Source organism: Oncorhynchus mykiss, chromosome 16 (assembly GCF_013265735.2).
Source record: "Oncorhynchus mykiss isolate Arlee chromosome 16, USDA_OmykA_1.1, whole genome shotgun sequence".
NCBI lineage: Eukaryota > Metazoa > Chordata > Actinopteri > Salmoniformes > Salmonidae > Oncorhynchus > Oncorhynchus mykiss.
Window position 1 is genome coordinate 76,765,499 of NC_048580.1, and position 19,790 is coordinate 76,785,288.

The 19,790-nt window shown below is 45.4% G+C and overlaps 1 protein-coding gene across 1 annotated transcript in view; it reads right to left on the reverse strand.

Moving 5' to 3' along the window:
• The window catches only part of LOC110514470 (ubiquitin-like modifier-activating enzyme 1), a 68,976-nt gene extending 59,710 nt beyond the window's left edge, over positions 1 to 9,266 (reverse strand). Inside the window, exon 1 of the mRNA XM_036947831.1 lies at positions 9,062 to 9,266. The gene's annotated coding sequence lies outside the window, so the exon portion shown is untranslated. The remainder of the gene's footprint in view (positions 1 to 9,061) is intronic.
• Positions 9,267 to 19,790: the final 10,524 nt, after the last annotated feature.

The following is a 19,790-nucleotide window of genomic DNA, read 5'->3' on the forward strand; positions in this document are numbered from 1 at the left end:
CAGTTAAGAACAAATTATTATTTTCAATGACGGCCTAGGAACAGTGGGTTAACTGCCTTGTTCAGGGGCAGAACCACAGATTTGTACCTTGTCAGCTCAGGGATTCGATCTAGCAACCTTACAGTTAACTAGTCCAACACTCTAACCACCTACCTCTCATTTCACTCCACGGGGAGCCTACATGTTACGCGAATGCAGTAAGAAGCCAAGGTAAGTTGCTAGCTAGCATTAAACTTAACTTATAAAAAACAATCAATCATAATCACTAGTTAACTACACATGGTTGATGATATTACTAGTTTATCTAGCGTGTCCTGCGTTGCATATAATCGTTGCGCTGCGTAACGTTGCTCCAATGTGTACCTAACCATGAACATCAATGCCTTTCTTAAAATCAATACACAGAAGTATATATTTTTAAACCTGCATATTTAGCTAAAATAAATCCAGGTTAGCAGGCAATATTAACCAGGTGAAATTGTGTCACTTCTCTTGCGTTCATTGCACGCAGAGTCAGGGTATATGCAATAATAATAAATGTTTTGTTTTCGAAATGATAGTTTCTGGATTCGACCATATTAATGACCAAAGGCTCGTATTTCTGTGTGTTATTATGTTATAATTAAGTCTATGATTTTATATTTGATAGAGCAGTCTGACTGAGCGGTGGTAGGCAGCAGCAGGCTCGTAAGCATTCATTCAAACAGCCCTTTCGTGCGTTTTGCCAGCAGCTCTTCACTGTGCTTCAAGCATTGCGCTGTTTATGACTTGAAGCCTAGCAACTCCAGAGATTAGGCTGGTGTAACCGATGTGAAATGGCTAGCTAGTTAGCGGGGTGCGCACTAATAGCGTTTCAAACGTCACTCGCTCTGAGACTTGGAGTAGTTATTCCCCTTGCTCTGCATGGGTAACGCTGCTTCGATGGTGGCTGTTGTCGATGTGTTCCTGGTTCGAGCCCAGGTAGGGGCGAGGAGAGGGACGGAAGCTATACTGTTACACTGGCAATACTAAAGTGCCTATAAGAACATCCAATAGTCAAAGGTTAATGGAAAACAAATGGTATAGAGAGAAATAGTCCTATAATTCCTATAATAACTACAACCTAAAACTTCTTACCTGGGAATATTGAAGACTCATGTTAAAAGGAACCACCAGCTTTCATATGTTCTCATGTTCTGAGCAAGGAACTTAAACGTTAGCTTTCTTACATGGCACATATTGCACTTTTACTTTCTTCTCCAACACTTTGTTTTTGCATTATTTAAACCAAATTGAACATGTTTCATTATTTATTTGAGGCTAAATTGATTTTATTGATGTAGTATATTATATAAAGTTGGTGGACCACCCATTATCTCTCATGGAGGATGGTGGACCACCCATTATCTCTCATGGAGGATGGTGGACCACCCATTATCTCTCATGGAGGATGGTTGACCACCCATTATCTCTCATGGAGGATGGTGGACCACCCATTATCTCTCATGGAGGATGGTGGACCACCCATTATCTCTCATGGAGGATGGTTGACCACCCATTATCTCTCATGGAGGATGGTGGACCACCCATTATCTCTCATGGAGGATGGTTGACCACCCATTATCTCTCATGGAGGATGGTGGACCACCCATTATCTCTCATGGAGGATGGTTGACCACCCATTATCTCTCATGGAGGATGGTGGACCACCCATTATCTCTCATGGAGGATGGTTGACCACCCATTATCTCTCATGGAGGATGGTGGACCACCCATTATCTCTCATGGAGGATGGTGGACCACCCATTATCTCTCATGGAGGATGGTGGACCACCCATTATCTCTCATGGAGGATGGTGGACCACCCATTATCTCTCATGGAGGATGGTGGACCACCCATTATCTCTCATGGAGACAGGCTACTTTTTTCCTAAAATTAGTGTTCACGATTCACAAATGATTTTGATTCACATGATTTGATTCAGCACAATTGAACCGAATCCCCACTAATACAATGTGAAGTGTATTGTTTGTTTCGTCAAAAATAGTTTAAATTGAATCATGAATTGTTTAAAACTTCATGAATCAACTTTGTATGGCCTTATTAGCTGGTATCGATGGAGTATTTTTGGGACATGAGGAAAACATCAATGCATGCTAATAATAGCTAGACAGTTAACTGGAAGGTACAAGATGGGTTGTGAATTGGCTACCTAGTTATTAGTCTGTTCTCCGTCATTTTATAGCATTTACATGCTGCTGCATTGAGACAGTCTCTTTATTGAGCAACGGCCCACTCATCTCCCACTCATCTTCCACTCATCTCCACTCATCTCCCACTCATCTCCCACTCATCTCCCACTCATCTCCCACACATCTCCCACTCATCTCCCACTCATCTCCCACACATCTCCCACACATCTCCCACTCATCTCCCACTCATCTCCCACACATCTCCCACTCATCTCCCACACATCTCCCACACATCTCCCACTCATCTCCCACACATCTCCCACTCATCTCCCACACATCTCCCACACATCTCCCACTCATCTCCCACACATCTCCCACACATCTCCCACTCATCTCCCACTCATCTCCCACACATCTCCCACTCATCTCCCACACATCTCCCACACATCTCCCACTCATCTCCCACACATCTCCCACTCATCTCCCACTCATCTCCCACTCATCTCCCACACATCTCCCACTCATCTCCCACTCATCTCCCACACATCTCCCACACATCTCCCACTCATCTCCACACATCTCCCACTCATCTCCACACATCTCCCACTCATCTCCCACTCATCTCCCACTCATCTCCCACTCATCTCCCACTCATCTCCCACTCATCTCCCACTCATCTCCCACACATCTCCCACTCATCTCCCACTCATCTCCCACACATCTCCCACTCATCTCCACACATCTCCCACTCATCTCCACACATCTCCCACTCATCTCCCACTCATCTCCCACTCATCTCCCACTCATCTCCCACTCATCTCCCACTCATCTCCCACTCATCTCCCACACATCTCCCACTCATCTCCCACTCATCTCCCACACATCTCCCACTCATCTCCACACATCTCCCACTCATCTCCACACATCTCCCACTCATCTCCCACTCATCTCCCACTCATCTCCCACTCATCTCCCACTCATCTCCCACTCATCTCCCACTCATCTCCCACTCATGCAGGTGATTTTAAAAACACACAGACACGTTGAAGTGTCATCCCGATCCTGGCTGATATGTTGATTTTTAAAAACTTTATTGATCAAATATTTTAAAACTGCATAAATAAATGACATTAAACAGAAATTAAATTAATTTTAATTACTTTTATCATTTTCCAGAACTTTTCCAGGCCTGGGGGAAAAAACGTCAAACTCCATGACTTTTCCAGGGTTTTTAAATGACCCTGCATTTCTGTTGGGTTTTACGTTATAGTAAATAGGCTTAAATAGGTCCATATTACGTCACACCCCGCAAGAAACAATTCTGGCATGACTTCGGCATTCTTTGAAATTCTGATCGGTTTTATGGAATAACTAATACAATAGAAATATTAGGTGTTACTTTGGGACTTTTAATCCAGGACCTGTATAAATGGGCAGTGTCAGAGTCAGAGTCTCCTGTCACCCAAGTTATACTGTTTTCTCTGCTACCGCACAGCAAGCTGTACCGGGGCACCAAGTCTAGGACCAAAAGGCTCCTCAACAGCTTCTACTCCAAAGCCATTAGACTACTGAACAAGTCATAAAAACCGCCACCGGACAATTTACATTGACCCCCCCCTCCTCTTGTACAATGCTGCTACTCTGTTTGCTTATTATCTATGCATAATCACTTCACCCCCACCTACATGTACAGATTACCTCAACTGGCCTGTACCCCCGCACACTGACTCGGTACCGGTGCCCCTGTATATAGCCTCCACACTGACTCGGTACCGGTGCACCCTGTATATAGCCTCCACACTGACTCTGTACCGGTGCCCCCTGTATATAGCCTCCACACTGACTCGGTACCGGTGCCCCCTGTATATAGCCTCCACACTGACTCTGTACCGGTGCCCCCTGTATATAGCCTCCACATTGACTCTGTACTGGTGCCCCCTGTATATAGCCTCCACACTGACTCTGTACCGGTACCCCTGTATATAGCCTCCACATTGACTCTGTACCAGTACCCCCTGTATATAGCCTCCACACTGACTCTGTACCAGTACCCCTGTATATAGCCTCCACATTGACTCTGTACTGGTGCCCCCTGTATATAGCCTCCACACTGACTCTGTACCGGTACCCCTGTATATAGCCTCCACATTGACTCTGTACCAGTACCCCCTGTATATAGCCTCCACACTGACTCTGTACCAGTACCCCTGTATATAGCCTCCACATTGACTCTGTACCAGTACCCCCTGTATATAGACTCCACATTGACTCTGTACTAGTACCCCCTGTATATAGCCTCCACACTGACTCTGTACCGGTACACCCTGTATATAGCCTCCACATTGACTCTGTACCAGTACCCCCTGTATATAGCCTCCACACTGACTCTGTACCAGTACCCCTGTATATAGCCTCCACATTGACTCTGTACCAGTACCCCCTGTATATAGACTCCACATTGACTCTGTACTAGTACCCCCTGTATATAGCCTCCACACTGACTCTGTACCGGTACCCCTGTATATAGCCTCCACATTGACTCTGTACCAGTACCCCCTGTATATAGCCTCCACACTGACTCTGTACCAGTACCCCTGTATATAGCCTCCACATTGACTCTGTACTGGTGCCCCCTGTATATAGCCTCCACACTGACTCTGTACCGGTACCCCTGTATATAGCCTCCACATTGACTCTGTACCAGTACCCCCTGTATATAGCCTCCACACTGACTCTGTACCAGTACCCCTGTATATAGCCTCCACATTGACTCTGTACCAGTACCCCCTGTATATAGACTCCACATTGACTCTGTACTAGTACCCCCTGTATATAGCCTCCACACTGACTCTGTACCGGTACCCCCTGTATATAGCCTCCACATTGACTCTGTACCGGTACACCCTGTATATAGCCTCCACATTGACTCTGTACCAGTACCCCCTGTATATAGCCTCCACACTGACTCTGTACCAGTACCCCTGTATATAGCCTCCACATTGACTCTGTACCAGTACCCCCTGTATATAACCTCCACATTGACTCTGTACTAGTACCCCCTGTATATAGCCTCCACATTGACTCTGTACCGGTACACCCTGTATATAGCCTCCACATTGACTCTGTACCAGTACCCCCTGTATATAGCCTCCACACTGACTCTGTACCAGTACCCCTGTATATAGCCTCCACATTGACTCTGTACCAGTACCCCCTGTATATAGCCTCCACATTGACTCTGTACTAGTACCCCCTGTATATAGCCTCCACATTGACTCTGTACCGGTACACCCTGTATATAGCCTCCACATTGACTCTGTACCAGTACCCCCTGTATATAGCCTCCACACTGACTCTGTACCAGTACCCCTGTATATAGCCTCCACATTGACTCTGTACCAGTACCCCCTGTATATAGCCTCCACATTGACTCTGTACTAGTACCCCCTGTATATAGCCTCCACATTGACTCTGTACTAGTACCCCCTGTATATAGCCTCCACATTGACTCTGTACCGGTACACCCTGTATATAGCCTCCACATTGACTCTGTACCGGTACCCCCTGTATATAGCCTCCACACTGACTCTGTACTAGTACCCCCTGTATATAGCCTCCACATTGACTCTGTACCGGTGCCCCCTGTATATAGCCTCCACATTGACTCTGTACCAGTACCCCCTGTATATAGCCTCCACACTGACTCTGTACCGGTACCCCCTGTATATAGCCTCCACATTGACTCTGTACTGGTACCCCCTGTATATAGCCTCCACATTGACTCTGTACCAGTACCCCCTGTATATAGCCTCCACACTGACTCTGTACCGGTACCCCCTGTATATAGCCTCCACATTGACTCTGTACCGGTACCCCCTGTATATAACCTCCACATTGACTCTGTACTGGTACCCCCTGTATATAGCCTCCACATTGACTCTGTACTGGTGCCCCCTGTATATAGCCTCCACATTGACTCTGTACCATAACACCCTGTATATAGCCTCCACACTGACTCTGTACCGTTGCCCCCTGTATATAACCTCCACATTGACTCTGTACTGGTACCCCCTGTATATAGCCTCCACATTGACTCTGTACTAGTACCCCCTGTATATAGCCTCCACATTGACTCTGTACCAGTACCCCCTGTATATAGCCTCCACACTGACTCTGTACCAGTACCCCTGTATATAGCCTCCACATTGACTCTGTACCAGTACCCCCTGTATATAGCCTCCACATTGACTCTGTACTAGTACCCCCTGTATATAGCCTCCACATTGACTCTGTACTAGTACCCCCTGTATATAGCCTCCACATTGACTCTGTACCGGTACACCCTGTATATAGCCTCCACACTGACTCTGTACCGGTACCCCCTGTATATAGCCTCCACACTGACTCTGTACTAGTACCCCCTGTATATAGCCTCCACATTGACTCTGTACCGGTGCCCCCTGTATATAGCCTCCACATTGACTCTGTACCAGTACCCCCTGTATATAGCCTCCACACTGACTCTGTACCGGTACCCCCTGTATATAGCCTCCACATTGACTCTGTACTGGTACCCCCTGTATATAGCCTCCACATTGACTCTGTACCAGTACCCCCTGTATATAGCCTCCACACTGACTCTGTACCGGTACCCCCTGTATATAGCCTCCACATTGACTCTGTACCGGTACCCCCTGTATATAACCTCCACATTGACTCTGTACTGGTACCCCCTGTATATAGCCTCCACATTGACTCTGTACTGGTGCCCCCTGTATATAGCCTCCACATTGACTCTGTACCATAACACCCTGTATATAGCCTCCACACTGACTCTGTACCGTTGCCCCCTGTATATAACCTCCACATTGACTCTGTACTGGTACCCCCTGTATATAGCCTCCACATTGACTCTGTACTAGTACCCCCTGTATATAGCCTCCACATTGACTCTGTACCAGTACCCCCTGTATATAGCCTCCACACTGACTCTGTACCGGTACCCCCTGTATATAACCTCCACATTGACTCTGTACCAGTACCCCCTGTATATAGCCTCCACACTGACTCTGTACCGGTGCCCCCTGTATATAGCCTCCACACTGACTCTGTACCGGTGCCCCCTGTATATAGACTCGTTATTGTTATTCTTTGTGTTACTTTTTATTTTGTTCTACTTGATAAATATTTTCTTCTTCTTGAACTGCACTGTTGGTTCAGGGTCAGTCAGTCAGTCACTGTTGGTTCAGGGTCAGCATTTCACAATAAAGTCTACACTTGTTGTATTCTGGGCACGTGGCAAATAAAGTTAGATTTGATGCGTATACGAATGCAAATCCATATGTTCAATGTGGTTACATTTAAGCTACCTATCCTTTAAACATCCTGAGAGATCTGGCTCCTTCCATCTGTGGTATGGGTGCAGTGATGTGCTTGCTTGTGAAATGTTAAAGATCACATCACTAGGTCAAAAACAACCTGAGACTGAACTTAGCTGTATAATCCACTTTTTTTCCTACATGCTCCCACAAATAATACAAACTGTAGCATGCTGGAATAGATGGCTCACAAGTGAATGATATGGAACTGCTCTGCCACATATTGGGGTTAGGTGGGGGGGGGGGGGGGGGGGGTCAGCATTCTTGGGAGAATTGAAGCGAATGAGTGTTGGGGGAGGGGGTGGTTGGCAAATCACAAATTCTCGGGTGCAGAGGAAGAGAGGCCTGGGGGGGGTGCAGAGGAAGAGAGGCCTGGGGGGGGTGCAGAGGAAGAGAGGCCTGGGGGGGTGCAGAGGAAGAGAGGCCTGGGGGGGTGCAGAGGAAGAGAGGCCTGGGGGGGTGCAGAGGAAAAGAGGCCTGGGGGGGTGCAGAGGAAAAGAGGCCTGGGGGGGTGCAGAGGAAAAGAGGCCTGGGGGGGTGCAGAGGAAAAGAGGCCTGGGGGGGTGCAGAGGAAGAGAGGCCTGGGGGGTGCAGAGGAAGAGAGTCCTGGGGGGGTGCAGAGGAAGAGAGGCCTGGGGGGTGCAGAGGAAGAGAGTCCTGGGGGGGTGCAGAGGAAGAGAGGCCTGGGGGGGTGCAGAGGAAGAGAGGCCTGGGGGGGTGCAAGGAAGAGAGGCATGGGGAGGGGTGGGGGGTTCGGATCTCTTGTCGTAGCAAGAAAGTGGAAATGGATTCTCTTCTGCATGAGTACAACATATTCTCCGTGCACACGGGACACTTGTTAAAATGTTCCCCCCTCCTTTTTTTTGTCGTTGCCTTGCGAGTTGGTTTACAAGTGTTATTAATAACATGGGTAGTTTAGCTAACGCTGCTCCTGGATCCATGATCTTAACAAAAGCCGAGGACGCAGTTCAACTAGCCAAGCATGCTAGGTGGCTAGCTGACTAGTTGGTTAGGTGGCTAGCTGGCGAGCTGACTAGGTGGCTAGTTGGTTAGGTGGCTAGCTGACTAGCTGGCGAGCTGACTAGGTGGCTAGCTGGTTAGGTGGCTAGCTGACTAGGTGGCTAGCTGACTAGTTGGTTAGGTGGCGAGCTGACTAGGTGGCTAGTTGGTTAGGTGGCTAGCTGACTAGGTGGCTAGTTGGTTAGGTGGCTAGCTGACTAGCTTGACTGAATCCGTTAGCTTATGCAAAACGACGTTACAGTAAAAGAGTTAGAGCTAACTAATTAGCTAACGTTAGGGACGTTATTAACCCAGCTTGTTATACAGATAATAATTCAAATGGGCTGTCCGTTATCTATCAAGTAGAACATGTGTCGATATTTTCTCGATGTTAATTTAGGCTAAAGTTGTTAGCAAGTAGCTAGTTAAAGCAACTTATGGGGGGAGAACTCGACCTTTTCAGTAGCCATCTACAGTAGTTAACATTGGCGATATAAGTATGCAGGACTCACCACATCCGATATTACTCGGGGCCTGGTCCGTAGTATATATATTTATATATATATTTTTTTCAAATACAAGACAAAAAAAAACGCTTAGCTACCCAACTTCAAAACTAATCTTAACGTTATTGTCCGTTATTCATCAGTCGAAGGATGGACTGAATTTTCACACTGCTGGACGGTTACCGGCTGGGTATTCCCAGCACCGCTTGCAGCCAGCACCTATTTCTTCTTCGATGAGGTTTAACGGCGACGGGTATCCAATACATGTTGCATTTACCGCCACCTACTGGACTGGAGTACACTTTGCTTAAAAACAACAAAAACAAAAACATTCTCCACTATTTAAATCTATCTGGTCCTACCTCAGGCCAACAGACTGAAAGGATGGGACACCATCACTGAACACACCCTGTAACTCTTCTCACTTCAAGTCTCGCACACACAAATACCTCTCTGCAGCTGCCACCACAACTTCAATTTTCTGCGACTTACATTGCATCCCTGCAGTACAGTTGATAACCATTGCAATAAATTAAAAAATCTTAAATCTAATCTTACTGAAACATACAGTACCAGTCAAAAGTTTGGACACACCTACCAATCTACATTTTAGAATAATCAAAACAATGAAATAACACATATGGAATCATATAGTAAGCAAAAAAGTATTTCAAAAATCTAAATACATTTTAGATTTTTCAAAGTTTCAACATTTCCTGTCTTTTTCTCCTCACTTTGAAAACATCTACAGTCCTATTGATCTGATTGGTTACTGATCTGATTGGTTACTAATAATATCATTTAAAATCCCTCAAATTGTGTCCCATATGTGTTTAGACACGGCGACCATTTACGATGACCCTTTGCCTTGATGACACCTTTGCACACTCTTGGCATTCTCTCAACCAGCTTCAAGAGGAATGCTTTTCCAACAGTCTTGAAGGAGTTCCCACATATGCTGAGCACTTGTTGGCTGCTTTTCCTTCACTCCTTCACTCAAACCATCCCATCTCAATTGTGTTGAGGTCTGGTGATTGGGCTGCAATCTGAGGTGCAGTATTTTGCCGATTTCTGAGGCTGGTAACTCTAATAAACTGATCCTGTCTCCACTATTATGAATTCTGAGGCTGGTAACTCTAATGAACTTTTAACACAGTTTTGACCACTCTCAGCCTCATCTCTGGTTAAGAAGTTACCCACCTTCTCTGGACACTATGGACAGTCTTTATTATCAACTTGTACCACATCAAAGGATCCCTAATGATTAGTTTGAGCTGTGACAGAGGAGGTGACAGAGGACAACCTTGCCAATCTACTATGCTTGATGAGCACGAACAAAGCAACTGGGCTGGACAACCTTCCTGCAAGATTCATAAAGGATAGTGCTCGTGTCACTGCAAAAATTATAACGCATATTATAAACCTTTCTATTAGCAGTGGTCAATTCCCCAAGGATCCCAAAACAGTTTCACTCCACAAGAAGAGCAGTAAAACAAATGTCGGAAACTACAGGCCCGTGTCAATCCTCAGAACCTCATCCAAAGTTGTTGAGAGATGAGTTTGTAATCTACTTGAGGGATCCTTCTACCTTCTGGAGAATAAACTTATTTATGAACTCCAGTCTGGCTCTGTGAACTCCAGTCTGGCTCTGTGAACTCCAGTCTGGCTCTGTGAACTCCAGTCTGGCTCTGTGAACTCCAGTCTGGCTCTATAAACTCCAGTCTGTCTTTAAAACAGCTAATTTCAATTTCTTTATCCACCCTTTTGACCACATTTAGCAGGAAAGTGAGATTTGGAAGTGGGCTTGTTGCCTTTGGAGTCCAAAGTGGACCAACTTAAACTTAATCAGAATGTTTGACATCTTAAATGATCGTGCCCCAGGTTATATGAAAAACCACATTGACATGGTCTATAACCACCACAGTTACAATACCAGATCTAGTGTTATGTCTTGTAATATCCCAAGAGTAAACAGTATTGGGAGGAGCACGTTTCTCTATACAGGCATTTGTCTATGGAATAGCCTCCCCTTGGAGATCAAGCAAAGAAAAAGTAGAAACAGATTTAAAAAGGTTTTCATTTGGACAAGGTTGTCTAAGTCAGAGAAACCACTCCACTGCCCCTTGTGCCCCCCCCCCCCCCCCCCCTTGTGCTGGTCGGGTGTATTGATTTGAAGGATCGATATGATGTGCAATGAATAGATTGTTTTAATGAATATGGTTGATTTTTAAGGTTAGGGGGACGTGAATAGGGCAACTTTTTAAGATGTCAATATAAGTGAATGTATTTATGGTTGTTTGTAATTTTTTTCTTGTCTTTTAATCATTATATGTGTTATTGTTTTTACCATCGAGGACCACTTTGGAAACAAGCGTTTTAATTAATACTTTCAAGTGATATCCTCTGGGTCCACATTGTACATTTTGTTGTATGTCTGTTACCCAAAATAAACTAAAGGCCAGTATGGAACCATAAAGTGAAGTCATGGCTGTAAAGTATTCCATGAACACGGGATATCAGCATGGTGTCTTTGGTTTTGAATGTAGATGTGCCTGTAAGTGTGAACTGGAAATTCTCTACATAGAACAACAGTTTTGACCAGGGCCCGTTGGGCTCGGCTCCAAAGCAGGGCGTCATTTGGGACACATTTTTTAAATTTATGTCCCTGTTGTCTTCTTATAATGAGTTTTCTGCTGTTCTGTTTCAGAGCTTGAGAGGAAGTTTCGTAATAATGAGCAGAGAATGCTGGACCAGCAAGTAACTTAAACTAAAGGCCAGGTCATCTGATGCATAACTCTGTCACTCTCCTTCTTGGTCATATAGACCTTACACAGCCTGGAGGCTCAACGTGGCTCAGAACCACTCTGGACCGATGGCACTGTGTAGGCTTGGTCAAACAACACACTCAGAACCCCTCTGGACCGATGGCACTGTGTAGGCTAGGTCAAACAACACACTCAGAACCCCTCTGGACCGATGGCACTGTGTAGGCTAGGTCAAACAACACACTCAGAACCACTCTGGACCGATGGCACTGTGTAGGCTAGGTCAAACAACACACTCAGAACCACTCTGGACCGATGGCACTGTGTAGGCTAGGTCAAACAACACACTCAGAACCCCTCTGGACCGATGGCACTGTGTAGGCTAGGTCAAACAACACACTCAGAACCACTCTGGACCGATGGCACTGTGTAGGCTAGGTCAAACAACACACTCAGAACCACTCTGGACCGATGGCACTGTGTAGGCTAGGTCAAACAACACACTCAGAACCCCTCTGGACCGATGGCACTGTGTAGGCTAGGTCAAACAACACACTCAGAACCACTCTGGACCGATGGCACTGTGTAGGCTAGGTCAAACAACACACTCAGAACCCCTCTGGACCGATGGCACTGTGTAGGCTAGGTCAAACAACACACTCAGAACCACTCTGGACCGATGGCACTGTGTAGGCTAGGTCAAACAACATGGCTCAGAACCACTCTGGACCGATCACACTGTGTAGGCTAGGTCAAACAACACACTCAGAACCACTCTGGACCGATGGCACTGTGTAGGCTAGGTCAAACAACACACTCAGAACCCCTCTGGACCGATGGCACTGTGTAGGCTAGGTCAAACAACACACTCAGAACCCCTCTGGACCGATGGCACTGTGTAGGCTAGGTCAAACAACACACTCAGAACCCCTCTGGACCGATGGCACTGTGTAGGCTAGGTCAAACAACACACTCAGAACCACTCTGGACCGATGGCACTGTGTAGGCTAGGTCAAACAACACACTCAGAACCACTCTGGACCGATCACACTGTGTAGGCTAGGTCAAACAACACACTCAGAACCCCTCTGGACCGATGGCACTGTGTAGGCTAGGTCAAACAACACACTCAGAACCCCTCTGGACCGATGGCACTGTGTAGGCTAGGTCAAACAACACACTCAGAACCCCTCTGGACCGATGGCACTGTGTAGGCTAGGTCAAACAACACACTCAGAACCACTCTGGACCGATGGCACTGTGTAGGCTAGGTCAAACAACACACTCAGAACCACTCTGGACCGATGGCACTGTGTAGGCTAGGTCAAACAACACACTCAGAACCCCTCTGGACCGATGGCACTGTGTAGGCTAGGTCAAACAACACACTCAGAACCCCTCTGGACCGATGGCACTGTGTAGGCTAGGTCAAACAACACACTCAGAACCCCTCTGGACCGATGGCACTGTGTAGGCTAGGTCAAACAACACACTCAGAACCACTCTGGACCGATGGCACTGTGTAGGCTAGGTCAAACAACACACTCAGAACCACTCTGGACCGATCACACTGTGTAGGCTAGGTCAAACAACACACTCAGAACCCCTCTGGACCGATGGCACTGTGTAGGCTAGGTCAAACAACACACTCAGAACCCCTCTGGACCGATGGCACTGTGTAGGCTAGGTCAAACAACACACTCAGAACCACTCTGGACCGATGGCACTGTGTAGGCTAGGTCAAACAACACACTCAGAACCACTCTGGACCGATCACACTGTGTAGGCTAGGTCAAACAACACACTCAGAACCCCTCTGGACCGATGGCACTGTGTAGGCTAGGTCAAACAACACACTCAGAACCACTCTGGACCGATGGCACTGTGTAGGCTAGGTCAAACAACACACTCAGAACCACTCTGGACCGATGGCACTGTGTAGGCTAGGTCAAACAACACACTCAGAACCCCTCTGGACCGATGGCACTGTGTAGGCTAGGTCAAACAACATGGCTTCTTCTGGCATTGTACAGAAACAGACTATTCTCTATTACTCCAGTCTCGAGAGGATCTTCATAGTGTACCTACGATAGATGTCACATCTTTATAGCAATGATCTATTGTGGATTTCTGGTGACCATTAAAAATGGTGTGCATGTGTGTTAAACACGAATCAGAGAGCCAATGCACCGCGACAAGTTTAGTTCTGAACTTTTTATTCAAAGACAGACAGACAGACCTTATTAAGAATAAGGACAGGTGGCAGGCCAACATCTGAGAGGGTCTCAAGAAGTTTACAGAAAGAAACAAAGATATTATTCACATCAGAAGAACATGAACAAAGCAGTATACAGTAGAATCAATCAAGTTCAACATGATCAAAACCAGTCAACAAGGGCCTCCCGAGTGGTGTAGTGGTCTAAGGCTAGTAGAGACCCTGGTTCGAGTCCAGGCTCTGTCACAGCCGGCCGTGACCGGGAGGCCCATGGGGCAGGCACACAATTGGCCCAGTGTCGTCCGGGTTAGGGGAAAGGTTTGGCCCAGTGTCGTCCGGGTTAGGGGAGGGTTTGGCCCAGTGTCGTCCGGGTTAGGGGAGGGTTTGGCCCAGTGTCGTCCGGGTTAGGGGAGGGTTTGGCCCAGTGTCGTCCGGGTTAGGGGAAAGGTTTGGCCCAGTGTCGTCCGGGTTAGGGGAGGGTTTGGCCTAGTGTCGTCCGGGTTAGGGGAGGGTTTGGCCCAGTGTCGTCCGGGTTAGGGGAGGGTTTGGCCCAGTGTCGTCCGGGTTAGGGGAGGGTTTGGCCGGCAGGGATGTTCTTGTCCCATTGCGCTCTAGTGACTCCTGTGGCGGGCCGGGCACAGTGCACGCTGACACGGTCGCCAGGTGTTATGGTGTTTCCTCCGACACATTGGTGCGGCTGGCTTCCGGGTTAAGTGGGCATTGTGTTGGGTTGTGTTTCAAGGGACGCGCGGCTCTCGACCTTCGCCTCTCCCGAGTCCGTACGGGAGTTGCAGCGATGAGACAAGACTGTAACTACCAATTGGATACCAGGAAATTGGGGAGAAAAAATGGGTAAAAAATACAAAATATAAAAACTGTCAACAGATCAGGGAAAAGGAACAGTAAAAACAGTTTGTGTGTCAAAGAGCAGTGTGTTACATACATACATAGTCAGTCAGTGTATATAAACATCAACATCCCTTCTGTTTTTTACTACAGGCTAGGTTTTCTGTACAAGTGGACACACTACAGGACATACCCAACTAGTCGTGATCATATGTTTACACACTCAACAATAGTTAAATAATTTTATTAATTTATCAAATTTAAAAAAAGGACAAATACACAAAAGAAAGTTGACGGGAAATGGGTTGATTTGAAACAGCCTCGGTCCCAAATTACACCCTATTCAGTGTTTTCCATCTCCAGTCCTCCAGTATCCCCAACAGCCCAACTCCAGTCCTCCAGTACCCCCAACAGCCCAACAGGCTACTGGAGGACTGGAGATGGGCTGTTGGGGGTACTGGAGGACTGGAGATGGGCTGTTGGGGGTACTGGAGGACTGGAGGACTGGAGTTGGGCTGTTGGGGATACTGGAGGACTGGAGTTGGGCTGTTAGGAATACTGGAGGACTGGAGTTGGGCTGTTAGGGATACTGGAGGACTGGAGTTGGGCTGTTGGGGGTAATGGAGGACTGGAGTTGGGCTGTTGGGGGGACTGGAGCTGGAGTTGGGCTGTTGGGGGGACTGGAGGACTGGAGATGTGCGGTTGGGGGGACTGGAGGACTGGAGTTGGGAAACACTGCCCTACATAGTGCACTACTTGGGGTCTGGTCATAAGAAGCACACTATATTGAGAATGGAGTGCATGCTGGGACAAAGATACTCTCTACAGGGGACAGGCCTTAGTTTAATAATAACCATTTTAGGATATGATGATGACAAAAGAGGAATCTATTCAGTTTATTTTATTTACAGTTTGGGAGGGATCAATAAAGGAGATGACAAGACGAGTAGAGGAGAGAAAGGGAGCGTAGAGTAGAGGGGATCAGTCATGTGTAGAGTAGAGGGAATCAGTCCATGTGTAGAGTAGAGTAGAGTAGAGGGGATCAGTCATGTGTAGAGTAGAGGGAATCAGTCATGTGTAGAGTAGAGTAGAGGGGATCAGTCATGTGTAGAGTAGAGTAGAGTAGAGGGGATCAGTCATGTGTAGAGTAGAGTAGAGTAGAGGGGATCAGTCATGTGTAGAGTAGAGGGGATCAGTCATGTGTAGAGTAGAGTAGAGTAGAGGGAATCAGTCATGTGTAGAGTAGAGTAGAGGGAATCAGTCATGTATAGAGTAGAGTAGAGTAGAGGGGATCAGTCATGTGTAGAGTAGAGGGAATCAGTCATGTGTAGAGTAGAGTAGAGGGGATCAGTCATGTGTAGAGTAGAGGGAATCAGTCATGTGTAGAGTAGAGTAGAGGGGATCAGTCATGTGTAGAGTAGAGTAGAGTAGAGGGAATCAGTCATGTGTAGAGTAGAGTAGAAGGAATCAGTCATGTATAGAGTACAGTAGAGGGGATCAGTCATGTGTAGAGTAGAATAGAGTAGAGGGAATCAGTCATGTGTAGAGTAGAGTAGAGTAGAGGGGATCAGTCATGTGTAGAGTAGAGGGAATCAGTCATGTGTAGAGTAGAGTAGAGTAGAGGGGATCAGTCATGTGTAGAGTAGAGGGAATCAGTCATGTGTAGAGTAGAGTAGAGGGGATCAGTCATGTGTAGAGTAGAGTAGAAGGAATCAGTCATGTATAGAGTACAGTAGAGGGGATCAGTCATGTGTAGAGTAGAATAGAGTAGAAGGAATCAGTCATGTATAGAGTAGAGTAGAGGGGATCAGTCATGTGTAGAGTAGAGTAGAGGGAATCAGTCATGTATAGAGTAGAGTAGAGGGGATATGTCATGTGTAGAGTAGAGTAGAGGGAATCAGTCATGTATAGAGTAGAGTAGAGGGGATCAGTCATGTGTAGAGGGAATCAGTCATGTACAGAGTAGAGTAGAGCGGATCAGTCATGTGTAGAGTAGAGTAGAGGGAATCAGTCATGTGTAGAGTAGAGTAGAGGGAATCAGTCATGTATAGAGTAGAGTAGAGGGGATCAGTCATGTGTAGAGTAGAGTAGAGTAGAGGGAATCAGTCATGTGTAGAGTAGAGTAGAGTAGAGGGAATCAGTCATGTATAGAGTAGAGTAGAGTAGAGGGAATCAGTCATTTGTAGAGTAGAGGGGATCAGTCATGTGTAGAGTAGAGGGGATCAGTCATGTGTAGAGTAGAGGGGATCAGTCATGTGTAGAGTAGAGGGGATCAGTCATGTGTAGAGTAGAGCAGAGTAGAGGGAATCAGTCATGTGTAGAGTAGAGTAGAGTAGAGGGAATCAGTCATGTGTAGAGTAGAGGGAATCAGTCATGTGTAGAGTAGAGTAGAGTAGAGGGAATCAGTCATGTGTAGAGTAGAGTAGAGTAGAGGGAATCAGTCATGTATAGAGTAGAGTAGAGGGAATCAGTCATGTATAGAGTAGACTGTCCACATCATCCTGTCACTGCCCAACTCTGTTGAGAGACTGAATCAGCTCTGTTGAGAGACTGAATCAACTCTGTTGAGTTTTACCATCAGGGGTGGGATCAATTCCATTTCACTCCAATCAATTCAGGAGATTAATTTGAATTCAATTCATTTCTGATTCTTCAAATGAATTGAACAATCCAGAGTGCGAATTATACGGTGACATTCGGGGGGATAAAAAAAAAGAGTAATTTATTAACAATAAAGATTTTTTATTCACTTTTAATATTTAATCTCTCCAAAATATCTCCAGCATCCAGACAGTGCACTGTGCACCAGCCATTTGAGGAACGGACAGAGACATCTGGAATAAAACACCAAAAGAGTGGAATGACATTCGGTGATGTCCCCCCAAAAACCTGGGAACACCTGAGAACTAACGGAATATCATCATGGGACCGGACCAAATCTGAACCAATCATACAAGTCTATGTTTCACAAGTTTGGACATCAAAGAACAGAACAGCAGAATACAGTACAGTACAATACAGTAGAATACAGTAGAGAACAGAACAGTAGAATACAGTACAGTAGAATACAGTAGAATACAGTAGAGTACAGAACAGTAGAATACAGTACAGTAGAGTACAGAACAATAGAATACAGTACAGAAAAGTAGAATACAGTAGGGTACAGAACAGTAGAATACAGTACAGAACAGCAGAATACAGTATAGTAGAATACAGTAGAGTACAGAACAGTAGAATACAGTACAGAACAGTAGAATACAGAACAGTACAGAACAGTATAATACAGTAGAGTACAGAACAGTAGAATACAGAACAGTACAGAACAGTAGAATACAGTAGAGTACAGAACAGTAGAATACAGTACAGTACAGAACAGTAGAGTACAGTACAGAACAATAGAATACAGTAGAATACAGTACAGAACAGTAGAATACAGAACAGTACAGAACAGTAGAATACAGTACAGAACAATAGAATACAGTAGAATACAGTACAGAACAGTAGAATACAGAACAGTACAGAACAGTAGAATACAGTAGAATACAGTACAGAACAGTAGAATACAGAACAGTACAGAACAGTAGAATACAGTAGAATACAGTAGAATACAGTACAGAACGGAACAGTAGAGTACAGTACAGAACAGTAGAATACAGTAGAATACAGTACAGAACAGTAGAATGCAGAACAGAACAGTAGAGTACAGAACAGAACAGTAGAATGCAGAACAGAACAGTAGAGAACAGTAGAATACAGTACAGTACAGTAGAATACAGTACAGTACAGAAGAGTAGAATACAGTACAGTACAGAACAGTAGAATACAGTACAGAACATTAGACTACAGTACAGAACAGTAGACTACAGTACAGAACAGAACAGTAGAGTACAGTACAGAACAGTAGAATACAGTAGAATACAGTACAGAACAGTAGAATACAGAACAGTACAGAACAGTAGAATACAGTAGAATACAGTAGAATACAGTACAGAACAGTAGAATGCAGAACAGAACAGTAGAGTACAGTACAGAACAGTAGAATACAGAACAGTAGGGAACAGTAGAATACAGTACAGTACAGAACAGTAGAATACAGTACAGAACATTAGAATACAGTATAAAACAGAAGAATACAGAACAGAACAGAACATTAGAGTAGGGTACAGAACAGTATAATACAGTAGAATACAGTACAGAACAGTAGAGTACAGAACAGAACAGCAGAGTACAGAACAGAACAGTAGAATACAGAACAGTACAGAACAGTAGAATACAGTAGAATACAGAACAGAACAGTAGAATACAGAACAGAGCAGTAGAATACAGAACAGTACAGAACAGTAGAATACAGTAGAATATAGTACAGAACAGAACAGTAGAATACAGTACAGAACAGTAGAGTACAGTACAATAGAGTACAGAACAGAACAGTAGAATACAGAACAGTACAGAACAGTAGAGTACAGTACAGAACAGTACAGAACAGTACAGTAGAGTACAGAACAGTACAGAACAGTAGAATACAGAACAGAACAGTAGAGTACAGAACAGTAGAATACAGAACAGTACAGAACAGTAGAATACAGAACAGTACAGAACAGTAGAATACAGTACAGTACAGAACAGTAGAATACAGAACAGTACAGAACAGTAGAATACAGTACAGTACAGAACAGTAGAATACAGCACAGTACAGAACAGTAGAGTACAGAACAGCAGAATACAGAACAGTACAGAACAGTAGAATACAGTACAGAACAGTAGAATACAGAACAGTACAGAACAGTAGAATACAGAACAGTACAGAACAGTAGAATACAGTACAGAACAGTAGAATACAGAACAGTAGAATACAGAACAGTACAGAACAGTAGAATACAAAACAGTAGAATACAGAACAGTACATAAC